The 23,779-nt window shown below is 46.4% G+C and overlaps 1 protein-coding gene and 1 long non-coding RNA gene across 3 annotated transcripts in view; one reads left to right on the top strand and one right to left on the bottom strand.

Moving 5' to 3' along the window:
- Window positions 1-23,779, bottom strand: part of LOC138481164 (rho GTPase-activating protein 6-like) — a 2,140,333-nt gene that overhangs the window by 896,674 nt on the left and 1,219,880 nt on the right. The window lies entirely within an intron of this gene.
- Window positions 8,154-8,994, top strand: LOC138481702 (uncharacterized). Its single transcript, XR_011274342.1, has 3 exons — window positions 8,154-8,244; window positions 8,389-8,463; window positions 8,764-8,994. It is a non-coding gene; the product is annotated as an uncharacterized lncRNA (long non-coding RNA).

Raw genomic sequence — 23,779 nt, 5'->3', positions numbered from 1 at the left:
GGCGGGGCAGTAATTCCCCCTTCCTCCATGGCCCTTCCCCATTCCCATTTTTGCCCCATAGGGCTCAATGGCAATGGGGAAGGCGCTAAGTACGGTACCGCAAATTGCGGTACCGTACTTAGCACCAAGGTCCCTTTGCGGGTCCCTACTTTAACGGCTGGTGTAGACCAGCCGTTAAGGTCGGGTCCCGCAAAGGGACCTCGTAATCAGGCGCTAATGGGTTAACGGCACCGCAGCCTTTTACGGAGCCGTTAACCCATTAGCGCCAGGGTCATAATGAGGCCCACTGAATGTCAGCGAATCCAGCTAGAGAAAGCTAGAGTGGAGACTTCAGCGAAACCAGTTGAGAGTGTCAGGCCCCCAGCCACCAAGTTTATGAAAGATTTGGTTGGTGCGTTTGTGGAGGGTTCCGATATCCTCCAATGGATTGAAGCGTTTGAAATGGCTTATGCAATTCATTATGTTGATAAGAGAGATCGGGCTGTTTGTTAAGCAGAGGGCCTCAACCTGGACATGACTGTATTCTGAAACTGAGTGTGGAAGAAAGGGGTCAGTATGAGTGCATGAAGTCTGCTTTGATTGCCAAGTTTGGCAAGACGCCTACTCAATACCTTAAAAGGTTCAGGGAATTTAACAAAGGAGCAAAGATGACTTGGGTTGACTGGGTGAGTGCTGCACATATGAACATGATGGGGTGGCTTGATGGATACAAGGTGAAAACCTTTGTTGAATTGTCCAAAACTATGTTTTTTGAACATTTTTCTGAAGCCTGTTCAACAGAGATGCATCAGTATGTTGCTGACCAGAACATTTTAGACCCCTTTTAGCTGGTCAGACTGGCTGACAAATGGCTCTCCCACCGGGCGTCCCCTAAGGACTCCAGTGGGAAGGACAAGGACAAAGAAAAGGGGACCTCTCAGAAGACAGAGGAGTCCCAGAAGCATTCACAGTCAAGTAAACCAAAACCTTCCTCTCCTAAGACCGAACAATCTAGTGGGGATAAGTTCTAGGTGGGTGGGCTTGAGAGTAGAGGTCTTCCTGCTGCAAAGGAGGTTCCCAGTGGCTCCAGTACTGTACCCCGCATTCCGGGCACTTGTTGGGACTGTGGGGCTCTGGACCACAAGAAAGGTGACCCCAAGTGTAAAGGTAAGGCACTTGGAGTTCAGGCTACCCTTACCCATGCCTGAGGTGGAGGCCACTGTCCTCCCCTCCTCTGCAGGAATCACATTGGGTGCTCCTGTAGAGATTTCCCTAGTGTCCCTTAGGGCCTCGGACCAGTACGCAGAAGTACTGGTGACAATCCCACCGAACACCTGTAGGTTTTTGAGAAGTGTCCTTCTAAATGGCCAGCCTTCTACTGGTTTGAGAGACACTGGGGTAAGCATGACAGTGGTGGACAGGACCCTGCTCAAGCCAGAGGATTATGTAGGTGCTCCTCTGAGAACTACCAGGTTAGCTGGTAGGCCTCCCAAGTTATTGCCTGTAGCCTTAGTCAATATTACGATTGGAGACAAGACAGCGAGGCTTCCTGGCCTGGTTCAGGACAACGTGCCTGCTAACATTTTGCTAGGCAATGATTGGGTGAAATGGGGATGATCGCGGATGGTCTACCCATGGCTGCTGCGGCGGTCACCTGATCACAGGTCACACCGGGTCGGGCTGTGAGTCTGGTAACCCCGCCGACATGGAACCCCAAGGCACGAAGAAGGAAGAGCAAGAAGGCCACTCTGCGAAGGGGCCCCTTCTCTTCCTGCTGCTTCAGAAGCACCCACTGGGATTCATGCTCCGGAAAAGGCATTTTCCTGCTTTTTCTCACTTTCGGCTAACCTAGCCTTGGCTATCTGTCACATTTAAAAAAACAGAAAAAAAGATGGCAGATGTTTCATTCATAAACACTGAGATTCTTCTCAATTTACCGAGAATATAACTATTATTTTGGAGATAGGGGAACCCCCTATTCCATCATATATTTTTAAAATTATTGGAAGGAATAACCACAAAAGGATTAAATGGTTTATGCCCAAACTGTTTCAAACCTGGTCCTAATCTGTCCGGCAGTTTTGGCTATGCGGTCTGACAAAAATTGACCTTTATTGTCTACGATAAAAATAATGGGGACTAGACCGAAACTGTGTTTTTTGTTTCCTTACTAACTGGTTTTACAAGAATTGTTCCCAGAGCTTTCCAGTCTGGTGGCTAGAGGAGGGGTTTGCATGAAAAACCTTTTTTTGCACAGTTTCAGCCAAATCCGTTGCACAAGTCAAATGTTATTACCAATTTGGGATTTCTTATGTCACTCAGTTTTACTTTAACGATAGGGTGCCACCCACCGCCCTATAATTTCTCTGAAATATATGTCAACACAGGAAATAGACATTACTTCATCTGTAAAAGCAAGTGGCATACCAACGTTCATTTCAGTATTGCTCTTAGTGAAATAAATGACTAACCTGCATACTAGGCTCAGCACATCCGGGGGTTGGCGAATTCATCAACTATTTCCATTGATGGGACTAAATGTAGACGTATTCCAAAAGTGAATTGCTGTAGTGTTTCACCAGGGCCGGTCTTGAAAGCAGACAGAGACGGAGAAAGCCTGTACATTTCTGGATAGAGTACACTAAGGCTTGAGGGGTGATGACATTTGCATTTGACCGACCTCGACTCATAATTCACTTAAGGGTCCGCAAGTACGAGCAATGCAAGACCGGTCATTGTCGCAAGCTCCTGAAACACGGGCAAACCAACTGCCAACTAAATGCCTCATTTCATTGCATCTGGCCTTTAACAGGCCTCATTGGTGCACGCTTCATAGTGACGTCTAGAGTTGTGAAAGCACTCCTTCCTTGGGTTTGTAGAGGCGATCTGGCGCCATCTTTAATTAGGTCATGGCATTGCAAGCATTGGGCCCACAAAGTGTCCAAAAGTTGACCTATTGTTTTTCTGAGGAATTCAGGAATGGGATGTCACCTGTTTTTCGCCTCATCATTGCTCCAGAAGCCTTGAAACACTAGGATCACATGACAAGGTTACCGTTGGGTACTGTATCCCCAGAGCAAGAAGATGGGGTCTGGGGGAATGCGAAGCATTGCCCCCCAGGGTGTTTTTGCACGCTGCACCAGCCAGCGAGCTGGCCTGCGCATAGAGCACCTCAGGGCAGTATAAATGGGGGAGGGAAGGTTTGGGAGCAAGCGACAGTTAGGACGAGAGTTTGTCTCAGGTCGCTGCTCCCGAGCCTTCCCTGTGTGGGCCGAGTATTATCAGCAAGTTATCAGAGGTGAGGCAGGGCTAGGCAAATAGCTGTTAGTATTGGCGGGTGGGTAGGCATTTCATCAGGAATTACAATCAGTTTGTTGGCCTTCTGTTTTGACAAGATTATAGTCGAGTGTACTGTACATAAAGTACACCCCCCATTGACCTTTTGAAGAGCGGCATCCCAGGTCCTTTTACGCTGTGCACTCGCGCAGGAGTGCTGTATCATCATCTGGAATAGGGTGGGGCAGCGCGGCGCCAGCGGTCTCTGTTGGCTGTGCGGATCGCATTGTCGTGCGGCAGGGAGGGGGGGCGGAGATCCTTAGCTCACAGTTCGCCATTGGGTGAGGAGCAGGTTGGGGATATAGGGCGCGTATATCAGGATCTCTGTCAGCCTGTTTTCCATGAGGCTGCTATCAGGGAGTGTTTGCATTAGCGCGGTGCCATAATGCAGCCACCAGGGGGCAGTGTAGAGCCCTTAAAGGGCCACACACATTTATATTTCAAGGGTTTAGAAGCCACGGTAGTGGTTACCCTGCAGTGTAGAATTTCTTTAACACCATAACGTGTCATTTAGTAGGGTGGGAGGTTGTTTAGGCAGGCAGAAGAGAAAAAAAAATGTATTCATTAGTTACCGCTGGGGTTATAATTGATAAGTAGTTTCAGTGGGTCCTCTCCCCGTCCATTTTGGTGCCGATGTTGGCATTTCAGTGTTTAACAGGCCCAGTGACTGCCGACTTTTGGGGTTATTATAGGTGCAAGGGATTCATCAGGATTTCTGGAAAGAAGCCTGACTGCACCGTACCGCAGTTTTAGGTAAACCCAGCATGGAGATATTAACCAGGCTTGGGGGTCATCCTAGTGTGGGAGGGCGGCGGGGGACAGCAGCATTAAGTCAATTTAGTTTAGGGCAACAGGATGGCTGGGCGGGGAGCTGGAAGTAGGGGATTAGTGGATGCTCAGGCATTGAGGGAGGCCTAAGTATCATTAGCAGGGCAACCAAGCCCAGCTGGAAGGGGCAGTGGGAGAAGTTATGGGGGAAAAGGGGGCCGGATAGGGTAGGCCGCAGAGCAGAGCGGCGGCGGATGGGGCCCTTGCCGCAGTGGTGGCTTCTAGTGGAGTGGGGTCAGTAGTGGGCACAAAGCAGGCTAGGGGCGAGGTTAGGGGCGTCCCAGACCAGAGAGGGGTGGGCGATGCATAGGGGCAGAGGAGGAAAATACCTGCAAAAGAGTGCAAGTGGATGGAGGTGGGAGCAGTCCGCATTGGTTAGTGACAAGAGGGGAAGGTACAAACAACCTCCCAGCCTAGGAGGACTTCAGGCAGAGGGCATAGTACAGCCCCCATGGTTTCTGAGGAGGAAGTAGGAGAGGGCTTGAGAACTGCCCCTCTGGGTGAATGCAGAGAGAGGACAGATTAGAGGGCACAGCCTGACCCCTAGCACGGCGGAGCAAAGGGTGGAGGAGAGAACCCCTCACCCGAGAAGAGAGGAGCAGGCGGGGGTCGGCACGGCCCCACCAAGAATACGTCAAAAGAGCAGCAGGGCGGATGCCCTGGACTCACCCAAAGAGGAGGTGCCCGGCCTGAGCTTGCGCTCACAACAACAATGGTATTTTATTGGGGTTGATGAATGGGAGGATGAGAATGTTGGACAATGGGAGGAGGAAGGGCAACATGGTTTAAGAGTGAGGGAGAGGGTGAGAAGGGGTTTAAGGTTTGAAGGGGAAGGTCACATTGGGGTGCGCAGTAATGCAAGAGGTAGGCGGAGAAATTGATTAGAGGAGTCTGCTGATGTTTTTTTTCCCGCAGCAGAGCCCAGTGAGGAAAGAGATGAGGAGTGTTGGAGTGGAGGCCAGGATGCCGTGGCTAAGTGACAGCGGGGATGAAAGAGGTGAGCAAGAACGGGAGTGGTCAACTGCTTGGCACAGGTCGGACACGAGAGGGGGGACAAGCAAGGAGGGAACTGGGGCAAGGGGCATAGGTGGGAAAACAGAGTCTCAGTCCACAGGGCTTTGGAGAAGGGGAAGAGTGTATCCTTGTTGGAAGTAAAAACTGACAAAGTGGAGGAGAATGTGGCTCCAGAGGCATGGCAGATCACTAAGGAGAAGGTTGCGGAAGGTACAGGGAAGGACAAAAAGATATTACTTTATTAGTGGGGCGGGTAAAGAGCAGGAATGCAGGAGGATGCTAGGGACCTTTCAGACGCTGATGCATGAATTTAGAGTGCCATTGGCGGAGGACAAAACTGAGGTGCCGGCAGTGGTGTGGACCTTTCTAGGGATTGAGTTGGATTTGGTGGCCAAGACCTCATGCTTGCCGCATGACAAGGTGAGCAGGCATGTGGTTTTTCTGGAAAAGGCAATAGCAGCGCGCAAAATGACATTGGTGGACATGCAGAGGCTAGTGGGGCATCTCAACTTTGCATGTAGTGTATTGACCCCGGGGCGCACTTTCTGTAGAAACATGGCACGGTCTATGGCAGGAGCTAGGTGCCCACATCACAGGGTGACGTTGTCTGGAGCGGTGGGGAAAGACTGCAGGATTTGTCTGCGATTTCTGGAAGGGTTCAATGGGGTGTCTATGTGGCTTCAGAGTGATCCAGTTTCGTGGGAGGTGCAAATATTTTCAGACGCAGTGGGCTCAGGAGGTTTTGGAGTGTTTTGTGAGGGAAGCTGGTGTGCAGAAAGGTGGCCAGAGCAGTGGCAGAAAGGAGGTAGAAGCATAACCTTTTTGGAATTTTTCCCTTTGTTGGTGGCAATGGGATTGTGGGGAGGGGAATTGAGGAACAAGAAAGTACATTTCAATATTGATAAAGAGCCAGTGGTTAACAGGCAGTCGGCAAAGGACCAGAGGGTGACAAGATTAATGAGAGAATATGTGCTGCGTTGTTTGGAATGAAATGTGGTGTTTAGAGCAACACACGTGCCAGGGAAGGATAATGGCATCGCTGATGCATTATCTCATTTTCAGTGGCAGAGATGCCGTGGAATGGCACCAGGAGCAGATCGGAGCGGACATTGGATCCCGGAGGAGCTGTGGAGGATAGGAAAACAAGAGCACTGTCCTTAGTGGATAGTTTGCTAGCCTCGGCTGCTAGGACAGCTTACAAAAGGGCATGGTCAGAATTTAGGTACCAAGGATGAACCTTTGGTGTTCATTACATGGCTGAATACAAGAGAAGCTTCTTTACAATTCACATGTGAATCCAATGGCAATGAAATCCCATTCCTAGACCTGTCTAGCCATCGAATGGTGGACAATAAGGTTGGTACGAGTTTGTATAAGAAACCTACTCAAAAGAACACCTTATTAGAATTCCACAGTTACCATCCACAATCACTGAGGGAAAATCTACCGTTTGGCCAGTTTCTCCGTATCAGGCGGAACTGCTCTGACAAAGCTGATTTAAAAAATCATAGTCAGGTGTTGAAAACCAATCTAAAAGAGAGAGGATATCCATCTCATATCATCAGAAGGGCCTATAAAAAGGCTGCCAATATATCAAGGACAGACTGTCTACTGAAACAAAATACAACCATATTAGACAAAATCACCTGTGTGTCCTCATTTACACCAATCAGTAATGACTTAAGGAAAACCATTTTAGCTAATTGGAAAATGATTAACACAGAAGATTTCAGTATTCCTCCTCCTCGTTTTGGGTTCAAACGCCTTACGAACATCAGAGACAAACTGGTCCATACCTATCCAGTGTCCAAAATCATTCCAAATGCCCAATCTACATTGTGGCAACTTCCACCGGTAATAGGACATTTTAAGTGTGGGACGTGTAACATGTGTCAATTCACAAAGAACATCAAAACCATTGACTTGAAAGGCACAAGTTGGAAACTTGACTTCTTTAGTAATTGTGCCACTAAATGGGTTGTATATTGCATTATATGCCCATGCAGACTTATATATATTGGTAAAACCAAACGTCTGGTGCGCACTAGAATTGGAGAACATCGCGGCTGTATTAAAAACAACACGGTGGTTAAGCCATTGGTAGAACATTACAAAAAGATGAAACACACACATAATTACATCTTATGGTGTGTGCTGCAAAAAATGGATAATCACCCACGTGGTGGGGATCGTGACTCGGTTAAACATGGTCTGAATGTATATATCGAATGGGGCCTATTCCTGCATAAATAATACACACATAGTTTTAGGTGTATCTATCGGGAGATGCTCATGATAATATCACCATCTTTGCACAAATAAGTTATGCTGTCTAAATGTAGCGATTTATGTTTTTGAAAGTCGTGCTTGCTGCATATTGCAGCATAGCTCGTTCTATTTTGACTCTTTCAAAATGTCCGCAATTAGAGCAGACAGTCCCAGGCTTTTTATTAATTAGGCACTTTCTGTTGCAAACCATGTCACATGACTCGCTATAGCACGTTAAGGTCGTGATGACAACAAAGCGAAGTAGTACTTCCTGCTTTGATGCCGGCTGAAAACTCTGAGGCTAAATGAAAGCAACGCCGGGGTGGAAACGAGCTACAAATTGCGATCACAAGGTAACTCGATAACATATATAGGATGTATTGAGGATCCGATGTAAAAACGGACGCGGGTTAGTAACCGCGGCCGCGCACGTGTTTTTCTTCTCCCCATTTTTGAACACTAGGGTCGGGCGGCGATTAATACCTGCATCCCAGATCATAGGAGAAATTATGCTGCGGTAACGCAGAGGCCGGCAAACTGAACTACTGCTGGTATGTTTGATCACTCTAGAATTTGCTGTGCTGTTAGGTGATTAAACATGAAGTGTGGACACTCGGCAGCTATTTTTGTAAAGACCAACTTGAGTCTTTTGTCTGTGTAAAGACCGTTTCGTGTCTTTTCCCCTTTTCCTAGTCTAATCATTGAAGGATAAAAACTATAACGGCACATTGAAGGCGTTTTGAAGTCGCAACTAAACAAGTGATCGTAGGAGAAATTGTGCTGCGGCAACGTAGAGACCGGCAAATTGAATCATTGTGGGTATGTTTTGATTACTTTGGAATTCGCTGTGTTGCTAGGTGATTAAACTTGAAGGGTAGATACCGCACAGCTACTTTTGTAAAGACCATTTCGAGTCTTTTGTTTGTGTAAAGACCGTTCTGTGTCTTTTCTCTTTTTGTCCAGTTTAATCATTGAAGGACAAAACTATAACGACCCATTGAAGGCGCTTTGAAGTCGCAACTAAATGAGTGAAAATAGGTATGTCCAACCTCATGTTCTCTCTCCATGCTAATTAATGACAGGCTGAGTAACGTAAGCCAGAAGAAATATAATCACTTTGATGTGAAATGATAAGTAAAATGATGTGTTCTTGTTGCACCAAGCAGCTAACGTTAATGCATGGTTGTTGTTTTTTCCTGATGCAAGGATACCCACCTAAATAGATAGAGAGGTGAAACATAGGTTCTCTGCTATTAATGCATGTATAAGAATAACGATAGGCTCTCTTTTGCTGTCTGAGATTAACTATAAATTGATATAGTTTGTTCTGTTTTTTAGATACCTCAAGACATTACACATTTGATTGTGTGACATTCTGTACTTATGAATACTGTGTCCTGAAGAAAGCCTTACATACACGACCAATCAACACAAAAATAAGGATAAGTCGTATGGGATCAAAACATTAAGGCTGGAAACGGATTTGTGCACGTCGACACAAAGATATTGGGGATTGTTTAGCAAAATACGATCAGGCTAATTCTAAGTCACCCATGTGTTACTAACATCACTATTGTTGATTATTAAGCATTATGTGAATGTAACACAAGATTCAAATTATAGATCAATTGTCTCTTTTATTTGTGTTTTATGTACAATGAGTTTTGAAAATGTGACCAAATGGTCTGTTTTATTAGAAAATATAATAAATATATGAGTTATTTTTTGCTAAAATTGAGTCTGCCATCTCTTTATATTTGTTAAAAGATTGATGGTCTGTGAATACATGGATTTGGTGTGAGACCCAGGTGTGTGACCTCCGGTGAGGATATCAAAAGGTAGTTTGTTGGTACCCCCTGTTTTGGCTCTCTCTGTACCTAGTCCTTTTCCAACAAGCCCCTATTGTAAAAAAAAGAGGACTCATGCTGTAAAAGCGTGCTCATTGTTTTGTATAAGATGGTCAGAATTTATAATGGGAGCGCGCATCTGGAAGGGTAGTGAGGATGCAGAGGAGAGAAGAAGGGATGATGTGATTAACTTTCTACTGGAGTGTATGGATAAATGATGGTCAAAGGCAACACTATCGGGGACATTGGCAGGCATTGCTTTCTATGGGAAATTGTTCTAGGGCTTTCAGCCAAGTTGTGGGGAGATGGCAAGAAGAATGTTGGAAGGTTGGGCAAGACAGAACAGGAGAGAAAGGGATAACAGGAGACTGATCTCACCAGCCTCGTTGGTTAGGTCATGTAAGGTTGGGGTGGGGGGGTGTGCTGGTCAGCATGAGAGGGGGACATGTTTCACTTGGTTATTTCTTGGAGCATTTAGGGTGTCCGAGCTGGTGGGGGGGGAGAAGAGGGGGAAGGGGGTCTAAGGTGGGGGTATATTCATTTATTGGAGTTAGGTGTGGATATTAAAATCAGGAGATCAAAGATGGACCGGAAGGGGAAGGGATGTTGAATGCTTCTGGAAAGGGGTAGTCAAGAGTTGTGCCCAGTGAGGACAGGCCTAGCGTGGAAGGAGCCATGCGGGTTTGAAGAGAAAGGTTGGTCTTTCAGCACAAGGACGGTTCGGCAGTTTTGGCAACACAGGTTTCGAGAGTTCTGAGTAGAGCTTTGGTGACTGTGGGAGAAAGAGCAGAGGTTTTTGGAACTCATTCTTTCAGGGGCAGCATCAGAGGGTAGCAGGATGGGGCTATCAGAAAATAAGGTTAAAAGTTTGGGGTGCTGGAGGTCGGAGAAGTATGTAAGCAATATTCAATCAACACTACAGCTAAGTCAATGGCTAGTCTGGGATGCTGAGGAAAACCCTTATTGATGTATTTTTATATCCAGTTCAGTACTCTGGATGACAACCCTTGTATAACACCCCCCTCTTAGAATCCCCCTGACCCTACTGAGCCAAGAAGTAGGTTTGTTTTGCAAATTAAAAGGTTTATTTGAAAAATTAAACTATATATATATATATCACACTTTTATAATAAATTAATATCTGATAGTACACTTAGACATATGACGTTGATCAACAATGGGTAATCTGGCACTAGCACACTTCTTTACAATCAATGAGGAGTTAGTATAGGATGGATAAAGTAGCAAAAATACTTTTATGGTTTCAAGGGAAAAGCAATGAGGAATAGAATGCAGTACAGAAATACTTGATATGATTTTAGCAAAAGATAAGATAATCACTTTTTCTCTGGCAATTCACCCCCCTCCCCTATGCAATGTAAGAAATGGAAGGAGATGGAAAGAGGAGCACACAGTTCTCAGGAATGCAATCAAATACAATACGAAATCCAGTTCCCCCCCAGCAAGCTTAGAGGAAACAGGTAGGAGTTTGAAACACTGGCCCAAAATGCTTTTTAAATGTGATGGCAATGGATGGGAAAATGTGCCAACTGATTTTAATTCCCTCTAGAGATTCAGGGTGAGTGGGAGATGCGTGTTGGTATTAGTTCAGGCTCACTTTAGCAATGCTCTATGAGTTATTACCAAGTTGCAAACGGATTTTAACAAAAGAAAAAATGGAGCTGCTATTTTGACAAGTGGAGAAATTGAGCCAAAATCGCAAATCGCGGTAAATTTCGCGAGTGCGTAAATCGTGATTGCGGAAAAAGTATAAGGAGTAGGAAGTCGTTCCTAGCCCAAACGGTTCAAGAGATACGGACGATTTAATAAAGGTAGTTTTTCGGATTTAAAGTAAACTCAAAATGACAGGTGACAGCTTGCAGCTGCAGAATTGACAGGTGACAGTTGTGCAGCTTTAAAAATGACAGATGACACGATTTCTAGGAGGCAGTTCTACTTAGGTTAAAATAGTTTGGATTAGATTATTTTAACTAGGAGATTGGTTCTGCACAGTTCTGCTAGGTACTCACAATATAAATTTGAACTAGCCCTTGTCAAGGATCTGGTCAACACATCCGGCTGCGGTTCTGTCTGCTCGGCGGGTCAATCAGGCACCGGTTCTGCTCACAGCGATCTGGGTCAGCTCTGCTCTGCTGGTCTAGCCTCTCTGGATTCAGCGGCCTCTGGTTCTGGATACTGCTCTGCTTTCCGGTCCGGATCAAGTGGATTCTGGATGTAAAACTGCTTTCTGGGTACTGGCAAGAGTTCTTGGCAAAAGAATTCAGACAGCTCGCCCGGCTGTGGAATAGTTTGCAAATGATTTTAAGGATGCTGAGGCCTGCTGAGAAGAGTTCTCAGTTTGTGGGTTTAGGCCCTTGCTTTAAGTTCTGAAGTAAAGTTCTGGTCTTTGGAGATTGATGGATTTGAAGTCTGGATCTCTGGATGTGAAGTCGTCGGTCAGCATGCTCCGCAGCAAATGGAATTGAATGTCTCTACCTGTCCCAGCAGTCTCTTTTTATATGTTTTGAAAATGGGTGTGTGCCTGGGCCTAGCTAAGCCTGCCCCACTCTACTTGTCATTGGCCCAATTCTCCCCTCTCCCATGATTGGGGGAAGGAATCGAGGATCCTCCCCTGGTCAGTTTGCCCACAAATCTATATTTGATTCAAATACATCTTTCCCAGATATACAATTTGTTGAAATTACATGTGTACATTATATATTCCTTATAGTCCATGATTGTCCGCCTCTGATCTTCCTGGGGGCTTGCATTCAAAAATGACAACATTTTGCGCTTTTTAACTGGTTTTGCAATATCGGACATTTACCCAAAATTACACACATGTGCGCAAGGAGTATGGACATTAATTGATGAAGTGTCAGATTTTTAACATGCAGACATTTGGAGTGAGACCCTATTTTCCGCTAGCAACCCCCCAGAATACACCACAGGGTCCTAACGCCTCTCAAAATGTTCACAGAAAAATCACAAAAATAATGATATTACTTATATAATTCTGACAAGTCCGCACTATGAGTTATCTATCTTTTTAAAATTATGCTCTGGTCAAAAAGGGGTGTGGCTTCCCACATCACATGGTGGAATAACTGGTTTATCCACTTCCCCCAAGCCAGCTTGTTCACAGAGGCACAGCTGCCACCCAGATTCTCCCAAGAGGAAGCTATTTTACGACGCCCCCCAATATAACATTTGCCTGAGTCAAGGAAGTTGCATTGTTCTGTTCTTTCCAGTTCCCAGGTGCTCCACCCCTAATCTAATCAGAGAGGTGACAACTCCTTTTGGCAAGGGGCAGCAGGATGCAGCTAGGCCTGGGAAGAGTGGCTGAACAGGTTTCTCCTGTCGGGGGTAGTTGTCAGGCAGAATTCAGTTTCATTAAGCCAGTTTTCAGCTAAATGTCACTTTTTGTTCCCAGTTTTCTACATTCAAATCAAACTGACAATTTTTACATATACATTAAATAATTACTTCCTTCAAGTCATTTCAGAATATAGTTTTACATTGTATCCACCTCTTAGCAAGTCTTTCCTTGGTCTGGTTTTGTTTCATTTGTGCAGTTTTACACAAAAGTCTGGTGGTTTTAAAACGCCGGCTTTCTGATAGTGGTGAGTACTGGTAATGCAACCATTTTTAGGATTAAGAAAATGAATTCCCCACAGTTCTGAGTTGCTTTTTTGGCAATCAGCATTGCCATTCCCAATGGTTTCAGGCTACTGTGTGTGTAGCCCAATGGTGGTTTTAGGCAGTGCCCTCCTGTGCTCACAACATAGGCATAAATGGGTGGCAGCCTATTCTTCATGTTTTCCCTATACATTCTCTGGGGAGTTCTGGCCATCATGATGTTTTCCATGCCAGTACTGCACAGTTTTATGGTAGGGCTTGTATGCATGGGTAAAAGCATCCCACAAGCCCCCCCTCTTGCGATGGCCATTCTGGTCTTTCACTGATGGAACTCGCAAGATCTGGGATGTTTGCCTCCTCTTCTTCCAATTCCATCGATGGCACAGTTCAGCATCTTTTCCTCCCTCCAGTCAATCACTCAGTTCTCCTTGCTGGTCCTGATGGGAGGATTGGGCGGTACCCTGGGCCCCTCGGGTCTCTGCTCCCGGTCCCCAGTCGTCCTCGTTGGTCAGTCTCCATGGTTTCATCTCTCCTAGGATGATAAAGCAATGCGGCAATACACATTCCTAGACATTTTTCCACCACTATTAATGGTGTGGCGAACATATACATTTTATGAATCAGAAGATATGAACATATACATTTTCTTTTTTAACTTAGGAGACAAGAACATATATATATATACAAGGATCACAGAATTTTATATGCTATATATGGAACATTTTAGAGTTTGAACGGACTTACTCTGGAGCGGCCCCCTCTGGTATTGCAGAGGACTCCTCCAGTTGTTGCAGAGTGTGCCTGGGATGGCAACACTTTAGCTGATTTATATTGTCCCACTTGTCTTCCCCCTCTGCCAAACAGCCTTTGGGGATGCAGATCTTGTAGGCCACAGGGGAGATTTTGTCTATAATTTCAAACGGTCCCTTCCATGTAGGCAAGAATGTTCGCTGTTTGGCCTGGTTCCTTTGGAAATTGTATAGATAGACCCGGTCCCCCACAGTATATTCCTTCCTGGTGGTCCTCAGGTCGTAGTGGGTTTTCATGCTATCAGCTGATCTTTCTAGATTCCGCTGAGCATAGGCAAAAGCATGTTGAAGGTGTTTCCTTAAATTCTCCACATACTCATGAGTTGTGGAGGCATTTATCAGTGTCTGCTCTTGGGTCCTGTAGAGCAAATGCTGGGGAAGCACCATCTTGCGCCCCATCATCAACTCAAATGGTGACATTTTAGTTGCAGATGAAGGGGTAGATCTGATGGCCATTAGGACCAGAGGTAATCGGATATCCCAACTTGGCCCAGAATCTGCCACAAACTTTTTTAATATGCTCACAATGGTTCGGTTGTATCTCTCCACTGCTCCAGAAGAAGCTGGCCTGTAAGCAATGTGTAGCTTCCTTTTAACCCCAGTATCTCCCACATCTTTGTCATTACTTCACTGGTGAAGTGGCTACCCCTGTCTGACTCAATCCTTTGAGGTAGACCAAAACGGGAAAAGATGTGGTTAATCATCAGGGCAGCTGCTGTTTCTGCCTTGCAGTTTGGGGCTGGGAGACATTCCACCCACTTGGTAAACAAACATGTAACGGTCAACATGTACTTGTTTCCTCTAGACGAGCGAATTACAGGGCCTACAAAGTCGATTTGCAAATCTGACCATGGCAGTGTCATCCCCCTCTTTTGGAGAGGCGCACGGTGTGTGAGGGATGATGGCTGAAATTGTGCACACACAAGACACCCCTTCAAGTATTGGTCGAGGTCTTGCCCCATGTGTGTCCAGTATGCAACCTCTCTTAAGATTTCCAGTGTTGTGTGAAACCCCCTATGACCAACGGTGGCCGCATCATGGGCGTGACTTAACATCAGGCTTCGGAATGAGGTAGGAACCACCCACTGATCGTGGCCAGCTTTGGATTTCTTTACCAGCAAACCGTCTTGGATTCGGAACATTTTTGGACATTTCTTCAACACTCTTAGGTCCTCTTTCCCAATGTAATCGGTATCCATCGGGGGAAAGTTCTCAGGGTCCTCAAGGTGTTGGTTAAACTTACCAATAATTGGATCCCCCTTCTGAGCTGTAATTAAATCAGCATCAGGGGTCTCCTTACTCCATTGTGCAGTTGGAAGATCATTGTGAGCATTTGTCTGGGACCTAGTGATAGCAGTGACCTGGATTTCCCCCAACAGGGACTCTATTTCTATTAGATCCCCTTGGATGGCCCAGGTTTTGGCCAGCTGATCAGCTAAGTCATTTCCAGTTTTGTCTGGTCCCTCTACTTTGGAATGACCCTTGATCTTTTTCCAGTAGATGGTCATCCCATTCGATGTGACCAGATCATCAATGTTTTGGATTAACTTCCCATGTTTCAAGGGTTTGTTATTAGCACATAACATGCCTCTGGTTTTCCAATTAACCAGGTGCTCCACGAACCCGTTCCGTACATAATCCGAATCTGTGATTATGACCAGTTCATGGAGTTGATGTTGGACAGCAGTGAGGATGGCCTGATGCACAGCCATCAATTCTGCCACCTGACTACTTCGGGGACCAATTTTGTATCCAGCGGAGGGTTCTGGTGACTCATTCACCCATGCATTGCCTACGCCGGCCACCAGTTCTTTCTCCCCGTTGTCGTCAACATGGTACGAGCATCCATCCACATAGACAGTGAGCATTCCCTCACACTTTTCTTCTTCAAAGACTTTGTGTGGGGAATTAAGGTATGCCTCCATGTTGTCCTTGATTTTTAGACTTTCGTCCTCGAGACAGTTTTCTCTGGCACAATCATGCAAGTCAGCCAGACCTTGCGCGAGGGGACTCTTCTTGTTTTGGCCATATCTGACCTCTACAGGAAAGCCTTGCATTGACAGAATCCAGGAAGTCATTTGGGAATTACTCACATTTCCGGCCCGGATTCTGTCACTTTGGAGATATTGCAGAGGCTGGTGTGGAGTTTCCACTATGATGTGCTCCCCCTGGATAAATGGGCGGTAATTCTTCAATGCCCACACCGTTGCCAGGAGTGCCTTCTCACAATCGTTGAATTTTTCCTCCACAGAGGATAAAGTTTTGCTCGCATAGGAGATTACTTTATTGACCTTGTCATGCTTTTGGTATAATACTGCCGTCAAGCACGTATTAGAGAACCCCGTCTCCAGGAAGAACTCCTTGTTTCTGACAGGGTAAGCTAGGCAAGGCGCTTGTGAGAGGCTTCTGTTGAGTTGTCTTACCGCCTCGGATTGTTCTGGACCCCTGTCCCACTTGACCCCCCCCTTCAAGAGATGAATCAGGGGTCTAGTGATCTCTGCGTAGCCTTCAATGAACTTTCTGCTGTAATTAGTCAGTCCAAGGAGGCTCCTTAGTTCCCGCAGAGTTGTGGGGTCTTTCAGTTTCTGGAGTGCTCCAACTTTCTTTTCTTGGGGACAGAGACCCTGAGGAGTAATCTCATGCCCCAAGAAATTAACACGGGTTCTACACCACTGTGCTTTCTGAAAGGAAAGTTTTGCTCCGGCGGCCCTCAACTGTGTCAGAACATAACAGATCTCCGCGATGTGTTCCTCCACAGATGAACTTTTGATGAGGACATCATCTACATAAGCCAGGTTACCCCTCGCACCCAGGTCGGGCATGGCCTTGTGTAGAAAAATGTTGAATTCATTGCCGGAGTTGAGGTATCCGAAGGGAGTACGGGTCCAGGTGTACTGCTGGCCCCCAAAGGTAAAAGCTAGTTTGTATTGGTCCTCCCTACTGACAGGCACGGTCCAGTATCCATTGGTCAGGTCTATTGCAGTGAATACTTGTGACCCTTGAATCTGGGCCAGCCCTTGGTCAATGTAGGGCAGAGGCCATCGGGAAGTATGGACCTGTTTGTTGAGCTCCCTAAGGTCGGTGCAGAGTCTCCACTGGCCGTTTGGCTTCAATATTCCCAGCACCGGATTATTGAAAGTGCTGTGGACTGGACAGATTATTCCCCGGGACTCAAGGTTCTTAATTATTTCAGTAAGGGACTCCATGGATGCGAGAGGCAAGCGATATTGCTTCACAAACACTGGAGTCATTCCAGGGTTCGTGGGAATTGTTGTGGTGTGGATGTCGGTGCGACCACAGTCATATGAGTCTACCGCAAAGAGATCTTGGAAATCCAAGAAAACTTGTTTCAACTTTTGCTTCTGTTCCAGAGTCACACAGGCATCAGCTAGGTTGACTCTCTCTTCCACCATCTGCCTGAAGCCTGGAAAGACTTCTGGTTTGGCTATCTCAGCGGCCTCCTCCAGCTGGGTGGAGAAGTCCCTGGTCAGAGTGCTGATTTGGACTGGAGGCTTCAGGTGGGAAAGGCAGCCCTCATGGACTTGGAAAATCACCTCATCCCTCCTGAAGTCACAAGTCACATCTTCCTTACCATAAGGGCAAGAAGTGTACACTAGGAAGTTCCCCCCATGCCAGGTGAAAATCCTGTCTGGTGTTGTATTGTCCTCACTGTCACTGTCAAAACAGTCCTTGGGGATCGGTCCTAACAGTTCATTTCCTAAATCAATGGAGAAATGTCTGTCATCAACCGCCATTCCAATAATGGTGCCTGCGGCTAGAGTAATACTCTTTAAGTCGCTGTTATCCACCTCTATTGGAATGGTGTCATGTTCTATGTTGACTAATGGTGTTGGGTTTACCCCTAACCCTTGCTGGTGGAAAGAAGCATTTAGATGAATATAAGCATCAGGGTTTTTCAATTTTTGTCCTCTTTTAGCTTTCACTTCAAGGGAGAATTGTCGGGTCCTTTCTGGGATGGTGACTTCCTCTTTAAGCTGAATTTCAACTGCATAAGGTAGCAATTGAGCTGACCTAAATGCTTTTTCTTGATCATCAAAGCCCATGGGATTATCCGCTAATCGGGACCAAGCTTTGAAGTTTATTAGGTCCAAACTAATGGCAAAGCGATTGAGAATGTCACTGCCTAAGTAAAAGGCGGCAGTGACGTCTCGCACGACCCAACAATTATGGACTATGCTCTTGTTGCCAATCGAGATTTTGAGCATACACCTGCTTGGCAGGAGATGTTTGGAATTGGGTGCTTCCAGGTCCATTTCCCATTTGTCTATCAGTTTGAATGTGGGAATGGCTGGATCTTTTGGGAGTTGGCGGAACATGGCTTTGCTGATAAAGCTCTTACGGTTGTTCACACACACTCGAGCGAGAACAGAGTCCTTACCATCATTTAAATGAACAGGGATGAACTACTGCTCTCCAATTTGCTGAATATCAGCCAGGCTCTGAGCTGATTTCACATCTTTCTGGACTATAGGAGTGGGAGTGTCTGATTGTGGATTGGTGAAGAATTCCAGAGTGTTTCCTTCCAGTGTGGAATACCACCTTAAACTGGAAGGAAGGTTGATTTTCAGAAATAGAGAGGACCCCCCATCACCATTCTGTTGTCCTACTGCTGTTACTGTCACGTCTGGAATCTGGTTGTTCTGGAAGTGAAATTCTACTTGGTCAGATTTTTGTTCAACCATGTGGCAGGTGCCGTTTAAACTAACATGGTTGACACTCTGTTTTAATTTTATTGGTCGGCTAGTCTGGGTCCAGAGGACCTTGTTTACGCAATCTATTAGGGGTGACAACCTTCTCAGGAGGTCATTCCCTAGTAAACAAGGGGTGCCCTCTGGAGTCACTACTATGACCGGGTGTTTCACCTTGTGTCGCCCAATTTTGATGTCCAAATCTGCAGTCCCCTCGACAGGAATTTCCTTCCCGTCAAAGTTCTGCAGTTGTCCAGGAAGAGAGGTGAGAGGAATACGGTAATTCTCTCCCCTTTCCTGCATTTAGTTCCTCAAAGGCCCTTTTGGACAGAAGGGTAGCTTGGGATCCAGTGTCCACCAGTGCCAAAATTGTACCCTGCCCCTGTGCTTGCACCGGGGCATAGTATCTTCACTGCTTCTCCTCAAGGGGGCACAGATAATGCACATTTTTGGACAACTGGTGGGCTAACTTTCTGGTTTTGGACATTACTAGCGAAGAGATTTGGGCAGAATTCTGTGGAGAGCCTTGGGAATCTGAAAGAAAAAGTTGGCAACTGGAGATCAGAGCCATTGTGGGTTCCCCTGGTTCCGGTTCTGGGCCGCCCCGCCCTTTTTGTAGGCAGTCATCAGGATGGGTTTGACCCTTGGGATTTTGGTATTGTCGGTTCTGGGATGAGATGATGGGCGGCGGTAGCTCAGTCTCCACATCTCCACAATCTGGATTGGAATCCCTTGGGACCCATTTTTCCTTGGGAGGAGTTCCCCCATCTCTGAAGGAGAAGATCCTTTTCCCAGGGTCTTCTGAGGATCCCTCTCCCTCAAATTGGAAGACCTGTACCTCCTCCACAAAGTGGGTCTGTTTGGGTCCTTTGTTTCTCCTACCCCCCCTCTGCACCTTGGGAGGCAGGCTTTCAGGGGCAGGAGATTTTGTTTCTGGTTCCTGGTTTTCCAGGGGCTGTTTACAAGTTGGGAAGGAAGCTTCCTCCAAGGCTTTACACCCCCCTTCCCCTTGTGCCTCCTCCCTGGGAACCGGTGGCTTATCGGGGTGCTTCCCCCGTCATTGTTCTGGAGCACGAGGTCCAGAGTTTGGGGCATTCTGCGGTGGCATGCTCATCTGAGGGTTCTGTTCAGCCCTCAGTATGTGACCCAGATCCCGTGCCATATTTTGCCATATTTTGGACCTGGCGCTCAAGATGTGAAACCCGCTCAGGCTGATACGGGGCTCTATTTTCTCCCCTGGGCTGATCCCGGGAAGGGTAGCTATCCCTTCTCTGGTAGTACCCCTGGTTGGGAAGATTTTGGTACCCCTCCACCCTTGGCCTCCCCTCTCCCGGGTTAGGTTGTCTGGGCTTAGGGAATTGGGAAAGAAGGATGGATGATTTTGGAGCTGGAAATTGGGTGGATACCTGGGGAAAAAGTTCTGCCCAGGATTGGGAGAATTTCTGCCCTCCTGTGGGAAGTTGGGAGGGAAGTTCCCTGGGTTAGGTGCTTGGCTGAATCCCCCCCCCTTGGGCTGGATGAATCCACACATAACCCAGGATTGGTCGGTTTACCTTGTAGCAGGGACTTACATAGTCAGGGGAGCGGGGGACCCCATTTGTGGGACTACCTCCTCGACTCCCTGTCTGTGACTGGCCCGAGGGCTTTCTGGGCTGTGAATTATTTGGTGCAGGCAGGTTTTTAGGCCCCCCCATCTCCAAATCTAAAACGGGGGCAACCTTTACCTCTGCCACCTTGGTTTTGGGGTTTTTCGGCGCGTTATTTTTATTTTCGATAGTCTTCTTGACCTCAAAGATCCGGGTAGCCTGTTCAATGACCCAGTCTAAAGATCTTTTCTCATGAAAATCTCTCACGAGCTGGGTCATTATGTATTTGGGTAAGGCATGGAAAAATGTATTGATAAATTCTCTGCTATCCGTGCGCACCCTTCTGGTGGTCTGCGCAAAAGCACGCTTTAATTCTTGCACAAACTCCTGTGGGGCCTGATCCTCCCCACATTGCAAATTGTAGGCTGCCTTGCGAGCCTCTTGAGGATTTCTATGCACAGAAAAATGTTTCAAGATGGCCGCCCTGTATGTGGACCACCTTGAATGGTTTTGATCCTCCAGCCCCGCAAAGAAACTGGAGTATTCTGGTGAGAAGGTCCACTTTACATATTGAATACAGCTTTGGCTGTCCGTCAAATGGAAAGTCTCCATCATTTGCTCATAGAGCTCCAAGTGTTCCCAAACAGAATACTTGGCGTTCTTATGATAAGGCGTGATGACACTCCTTATTGCCTTTATTTGTTTCAATGGGTCCTTACGCAAGGCCCTTTTTGCCTTATTGGCCTTTTTGGTTCGGGTAACCCTGGTCCATTCATCCTCTGACTCAGAAGTGCTGCTCCCAGAGGTGCCCGTCTGATCTTCCAGGTTTTCACGGATTCTGCGAGCCTGGGAATGGCTGGCAGAATGTGGGGACCTGGTCTCCTGTGTCCTGTGACACTCAGAGGAGTCTTCAGATCCCTCCTTGCTACCAGGATTTGCTGGGTATCCCCCCCTGACCTAACTGGGCAGAGGTTTTCAGGATGCCCTTAATGGGCCTACTCTCCTTGGCCTCCCCACTAAATTGCACTGTGCTTGGGTGCCCATACCCGGATACCCGACCATCCATTCCTGGGATGTACTGGCCTATGAGCCCCATACTTCTAGCTGGATAGTAATCTGCCATCCCCGTGGCCCTGGGCTCATGTGCGCGAGGGGACAGAGTCCAGGGACTGGGAGAGATGAAGGCCTCTGGTACTAGGGCTCCTGAGGTTATGCTCAGGAGTTTCTCTTTCCCAGCGAACCTCATCTCTATCCGCCCCTGCTTCCTGTTGCAATGCAAGAGCCTGCGCTTTCAGTTCCTCAGTTAAGGCCTTACTAGACTCTATCAGTCTCTCCTGCATCGCTACCTGTTGCTGGAGCCTATCATTGTGCTGACAGAGAGCCTCATTTTCTCTCTGTGCCTCCTGATTGGTCCTGGAGTACTGGGCCAGTCTCTGCTGCAGGAGGGTTACCTCCTCAGTCCCATCCCTACTGGCCTGCTCCTTTCTTGCCAGAGCCTCCTCCACCCTCCTGGTGTTCTCTAACAAGTTCTGGTGTTCTTTTTGGAGGTCACCCAGTCCCTGGAGGGCCAGGTGATTTTCTTCCATTTTCCTTTTTAAGTGGCAGACTTCCTGGCCTAAGGTATCCCTTTCCTGACTAAGAGCCTGCATCTGTGCCGCCAAGTCGTCCCTTTGCCTTTGGAAGGCACCAGCTTTCTGGCGCTCCTGATCAAACTCTGCCTGGGTATCCAGGTCCTTCAGAATCAATTTATTGCTTTCCTCTTTTTCCATATCTAGGTGGCTTTGCAGGGTGACTACCTGCTCAGCACATGCCCTATTGAAATCTAATTGTTGCTCCAGCTTTTTCTGGCTCTGCAGTAGGGAGTCCAAACCTTCTTGGTACTCCTTCTGCAAGGCCAGAAATCTGGTATCCTGGTCCGCCTTTTCCTGTTGCAGCACATCCATATCCTCCTTTATTTTAGTGATGTACTGTCTGCTGTCCTTTTCTGACTCCTGGCTCCTGAGCAGCCTCTGCTCAGAAGAGTCCAGATCAGATTGGGCCTTCTCTAACGCCATCTGTTGCCTATTTGCCAGATCTTGGCCTTCAGCACATTTGTCCTGCATGGCTCCCATATATAGGTACAAATATGCCGCTATCCTGGCAATCTTATTATGTTCATCTTTGGCTTTAGGGGCCATATATAGTTCACTCAGGGCCACATGTAGGGGACCCTGATCTCTCCATTTATCTGACCCTGTTTCAGTGGCCTGTTGCACGATTGCCTGCAACCAGACCGTTTGGTCCTGATGAGTCCACTCACCTCTCACAAATAGCTTATGTAAGAAGTGCTCTCTGGCTATTTTGATGTCTACCAGTGTCGTCATTCTGGAATTTGAGTTCCTTCCTGACTTACAGAAGTTTGTATTTTATTTTGCAAAACAGACCGTTTCCTTAGAGCGCTCCTTTGAGGGATGCTTTCACAGTGTAAAACAGCATGGTGATCTAACCGGATATGTGTCTCTGGTCAGTTGGCACACTGTATTAATCTGCACAAGTGGTAATTCGAACCCAGAATATCCCGGCTCCGAACCCCCACTTTTGTAAGCGATATTCAATCAACACTACAGCTAAGTAAATGCCTAGTCTTTGATGCTGAGGAAAACCCTTATTGATGTATTTTTATATCCAGTTGAGTACTCTGGATGACAACCCTTGTATAACACCCCCCTCTTAGAATCCCCCTGACCCCACTGAGCCAAGAAGTAGGTTTGTTTTGCAAATTAAAAGGTTTATTTGAAAAATTAAACAATATATATATATATCACACTTTTATAACAAATTAATATCTGATAGTACACTTAGACATATGATGTTGATCAACAATGTGTAATCTGGCACTAGCACACTTCTTTACAATCAATGAGGAGTTAGTATAGGGTGGATAAAGTAGCAAAAATACTTTTATGGTTTCAAGGGAAAAGCAGTGAGGAATAAAATGCAGTACAGAAATACTTGATATGATTTTAGCAAAAGATAAGATAATCACTTTTTCTCTGGCAATTCACCCCCCTTCCCTATGCAATGTAAGAAATGGAAGGAGATGGAAAGAGGAGCACACAGTTCTCAGGAATGCAATCAAATACAATACAAAATCCAGTTCCCCCCCAGCAAGCTTAGAGTAAACAGGTAGGAGTTTGAAACACAGGCCCAAAATGCTTTTTAAATGTGATGGCAATGGATGGGAAAATGTGCCAACTGATTTTAATTCCCTCTAGAGATTCAGGGTGAGTGGGAGATGCATGTTGGTATTAGTTCAGGCTCACTTTAGCAATGCTCTATGAGTAATTACCAAGTTGCAAACGGATTTTAACAAAAGAAAGAATGGAGCTGCTATTTTGACAAGTGGAGAAATTGAGCCAAAATCGCAAATCGCGGTAAATTTTGCGAGTGCGTAAATCGTGATTGCGGAAAAAGTATAAGGAGTAGGAAGTCGGTTCTATGCTTGTTGGAAAGCCTAAATTTCGTTCCAAACGGTTCAAGAGATACGGACGATTTAATATAGGTAATTTTTCAGATTTAAAGTAAACTCAAAATGACAGGTGACAGCTTGCAGTTGCAGAATTGACAGGTGACAGTTGTGCAGCTTTAAAAATGACAGATGACATGATTTCTAGGAGGCAGTTCTACTTAGGTTAAATTAGTTTGGATTAGATTATTTTAACTAGGAGATTGGTTCTGCACAGTTCTGCTAGGTACTCACAATATAAATTTGAACTTGGCCTCGT

Source organism: Ambystoma mexicanum, chromosome 5p (assembly GCF_040938575.1).
Source record: "Ambystoma mexicanum isolate Mex_15411 chromosome 5p, UKY_AmexF1_1, whole genome shotgun sequence".
In the NCBI taxonomy this organism is placed as follows: domain Eukaryota; kingdom Metazoa; phylum Chordata; class Amphibia; order Caudata; family Ambystomatidae; genus Ambystoma; species Ambystoma mexicanum.
This window is presented reverse-complemented; position numbering and strand designations above follow the sequence as displayed.